Source organism: Pristiophorus japonicus, unplaced genomic scaffold (assembly GCF_044704955.1).
Source record: "Pristiophorus japonicus isolate sPriJap1 unplaced genomic scaffold, sPriJap1.hap1 HAP1_SCAFFOLD_45, whole genome shotgun sequence".
NCBI classification, from domain to species: domain Eukaryota; kingdom Metazoa; phylum Chordata; class Chondrichthyes; family Pristiophoridae; genus Pristiophorus; species Pristiophorus japonicus.
In genome coordinates, this window is record NW_027254352.1 from 2176556 (window position 1) to 2180755 (window position 4200).

At 44.7% G+C, this 4200-nt stretch overlaps 1 non-coding gene across 1 annotated transcript; it reads left to right on the forward strand.

Moving 5' to 3' along the window:
• Nucleotides 1-2406: 2406 nt before the first annotated feature.
• On the forward strand, nucleotides 2407-2478 carry trnav-uac (transfer RNA valine (anticodon UAC)). The gene has a single exon. It is a non-coding gene; the product is annotated as a tRNA-Val (tRNA).
• The last annotated feature ends 1722 nt before the right edge of the window (nucleotides 2479-4200 follow it).

Here is a 4200-nt window from a genome sequence, read left to right on the forward strand (position 1 = left end):
AAATAAATGAGGGCAGCAGGCGGATCTCTGCCTGACACCGGGGAAACAGGGAGACAGACCTTGGAGCAAAGGGATATGGATGGAGTCGGCAAAACTTGAGGCATCTGATTCAGTAGAGTCGCGGGGCGTGGAAATTCGGGAGTGTAATGACTTTGAAAGGAACATTTTTGTTTTGTGCCGTTTTGTTCAGAGAAATATTTGTGAAAGGAATTTTTTGCAGGAATGGATGCAGCATTTAACCTTTTGCCTTAACACTTGTTTCTGGGTATCAGGTTCACATTTCGTTTCAATGTTATTCATCCAGAATTAATATTTCATTTGCTGTTTGACAATAACCAGACCCTTGCTCCAAAGTCTGTCTCACTCTTTCACCGGTGTCAGGCAGAGATCCGCCTGCTGCCCTGATTTATTTCATGTGACATTTGACACAAAAGTTCAAAATCAACCTGCAGGTGGCTACACGCATCACTGAATAGTAATGATGGCCGAGTGGTCTAAGGTGATGTGCTCAGGTCACTATAGATAGTGTTCGAATCATATTGCAGACATTTCTTATATTGAATCATTCGCAGAACCCATTTGCTTTGTCACCACCAACTCCTTGAAAGTGCGATTCACCAGTCCACCTGCTCGCTTAACATTTCCGTCTGACCTGGTGCTGAAATTTGTTCATTCTTTTGTAGAACGACAATTATTTATTTTGCCCTGAGCATGTGAGGAACTTTTCTCCCGATCTCATTGGGTTTAATATTGTTAATCTGGTGCTGAAAGTGGAGATGTTTCCGCAGTGTAACGGTTAACACCTTCTAGGTTTTTTTCTCCTTGAGTGCATATGGTACGGAACGGGGCTTGTAGTAAACGAATCTAGCGTCCTTCTGTACCCTGACACTCGCCTTGAAGCCTTGGATCGGACTGTCCGTTTTGCAGAGCACCTTTGGATACCTCTTGATAACCACATCCGTTGATGAAAATCTCGCTTCCACACAGAAAATCTGACTCCAATCCAGCTTCACTGAGCTTAATCAATTTCTTCCTTGTAAGGCAGACTTATCTCTTTTCGAGGCAAGTTCTGAATTATTCTTTATATTTCACCGATCGGTACAGTGATATGACCAACCACAGGAATTTACTCTCCCGAGTAGCCTCGCAGCTCTATCTTGGGTTTCTCCAGTTGGAAATCACGCAATTTGTCGCGGTACAGTGACTCCGGTATTACACTCACGGATGCACCCGTGTCAATTTCCATTGGTATCTTGAATCCAGCAACATCTATGTGGATTTTGATGCTTTCCGAATCACTGTCCGTTAAACTCGTGCTCCTGATGATGTGTAAATCTAACATCTCCTCGTCCTGTTGTTGGTCTTCCATACTATGTAGTCTCTTGGGATTTCGACTCAGAGCTTTGAACGCTGGACTCATAGCTTTAACAACAGGTTTACCTTTCAGTCGGCATGCCTTCGTAAGATGCCCAGTCTTTCTGTCGAAGAAACACTCTGCCTTCACGTGTGGACAACTTTGAGCAATGTGTTGTCCCAGGCACCTACAGCATGACTTCGACGCTCTGGTAGAATTTCCAGTTTCTGAGGCTTTGGGCTCCCTTTTTATACCTTCAAATGCTCTGATAATGACTCCACGACATAATGTGTCGTTCTTTAACTGTAGTGACCTGAGTCCTTTATTGATAACCTTTATTGGTGGCCTGCCTTTTATACTAGGCCAGGCACACCTGTGCAGGTAAGCTGCAAGTCTCCCACTGCAGTGCCCTCTGGTGGCACACCTTGTAATAGTACAAGCAGTAACCATGTAGAACACATGACAGGTGTCACTGTGGAACCGTTTCTCTCACTCAACGTTAGACGCACTCCCGTGGGCGCCACGAGGTCGAGGTAGGTACCATTGACATTCAGGTTCATATATAAATATATATGAATATATCTACATGCATCGTAACTGTTCCCTGGTGGTCGAGGGGTTAAGACCCGGCGCACTAACCTGGTTTCAATCCTCGATCAATTTATCGCAGAAAAATAATTGAGGTCTGTGAGACGATTAATAATTGCTGTAATCACCATGAATACCAATACTTTCTGTGATAGACCGAGATTACAGACTATCTGGCTTCTCCTGCACTTTGCCGGGCACGTGTTTGGTGTTTAATTTTGTAAACTGGGTGAGTTCACTGATCGCGGGGAGACGGTAGGCGCCTCTGTGGCCCCACTGTGAGGATGTGTAAATGAACACGGTGGCTGGGTGATCCGTGACATTTCTGTAAAGGGCAGCGGAGGAGAATGATTGAGAACTTTCAGTGTGGGACAGAAGTTGTTTCAGGAGAGCCAACACATTCCCGATCAGCACAGAGGGAGCTCACTGGTCAGATCCTCGCTGTGTGGGCTGTTGTACAAGAGGTTTCTGTAGTGTAGTGGTTATCACGTTTGCTTTACACGCGAAAGGTCCTGGTTCAATCCCAGGAAGAAATATTATGTTTAAACTTGCTGTGGATGAACAATCAGAGGCGAGTTTCGTCTCCCTGCAAATGCTGCCTGACCTGCTGAGATTTCCAGCATTTGCTGTTTTTATTTGCTATTTATTCTCCTGGCAAAAGGGCTCCCTTATTCATTAATTGCTCTTTATTTCACCGATAAATAGATAACTTTGAGTGAGAGAAAACGGATCCACCGGGGACCTTTTGCGTGTGAGGCCAACGTCATATCCGCTACACTGCAGCCCATCAAAGGGCGAGAAACCACTGAATATAAAGGATGAATTGACAAATATCAGGGGCAGTGCAGTCTGGTCAATGTCAAATCCTCCTTTCATATTCAGCAGTGGCATGAACGGGAGTCAGATGCCACAAAGTTTAATTAAAGACACAAATACAAGTAACACTTGCAAATCTTTTCAGTGTAAAATTCTTTCACTTTATTTGAAATGCTACTGCGTTGAATCTGAAAATACACACGGTGGGATTTTATCTTCACTACTGATTGTATTTTGTGTGCACGGTAGGAATAATCGGTGCTGATAAATTTGATAAACAATGCCCCAGATTGGTGGTGTCATCGGCAATGAACACTTTCAACCAGAAAGCTAAAATACAGTGCGTAAAATGGGTTAACATGCATAAGAACATAAGATCATGAGAAATAGGAGCAGGAGTGGGCCATACGTCCGCTCGAGCCAGCTCCACCATTTAATACGATCATGGCTGATCTGATAATGGACTCAGGTCCACTTCCCTGCCCGCTCCCCAAAGCACAGGTCAAATGATTGAAGTATGGAGTGTCCCTGAGTTAGCATTTGTTTGATTGTGTAAAGAAGGTGAGGGGTTAATTAATGATGGTTTCCCGTGAAAGCAAGAGAAAGGTTTTCGAACAAACCATCCGGTGCCTGTCAGCTGAGCGCTACTTTTGAAACCTGGTGGGAATGGGCGGGGATTTTAAAGCCCCTTGTATTGCAGAACCTTCATATAGACGAACATCTCCAACTTACTGTGTAGGCCTCGTGGTGCAACTGTAGTGTGTCTAACTCCAGATGAAAAGGTTGTGTGTTCAAATCAGGTTGGGGTATTGCTCTTTTGGATATTGTTCTTCCAGAATTAATATTTCCTTTGCTGTTTGGCAATAACCAGACCCTTGCTCCAAGTCTGTCTCACTGTTTCCCCGGTGTCAGCAAGAGATACGCCTGCTGCCCTCATTTATTTCATGTGACAGGACACAAAAGTTCAAAATCAACCTGCAGGTGGCCACACACAGCGCTGAATAGTCAGGATGGCCGGGCGGTCGAAGGGGCTGTGTTCAGGTCACTGTCTCCTCTACACGTGTTTTCAGCTTGAATTCCAATTCTAACAATTATTATCATTAAACGGAACACATTTGTTTGACACCACGGCCAACTCCTTCAAAGTGGGATTCAGCAGTTCAGCTGCTCGCTTAACATTTCCGTCTGACCTGGTGCTGGAGTTTGTTAAAGAGAGTCAGTGCAGAAGATTCAACCTTTCACCTTATTCCTGAGCACCACCTACTTACCTGAGGCCAGAAAGTCTCAAGCCGTGCATTCCTGATCCTAACCACTCGCTGCTAAATGGCCAGCTCCTGTTCCGATGTGTAAAGTCTGGGAAACACGAGAGCAATTCCAACCACACTCACAGCCTTCCTAAATATAGCACCATCATTCTATTCTCGTAAAACCTGCTCCTGAAG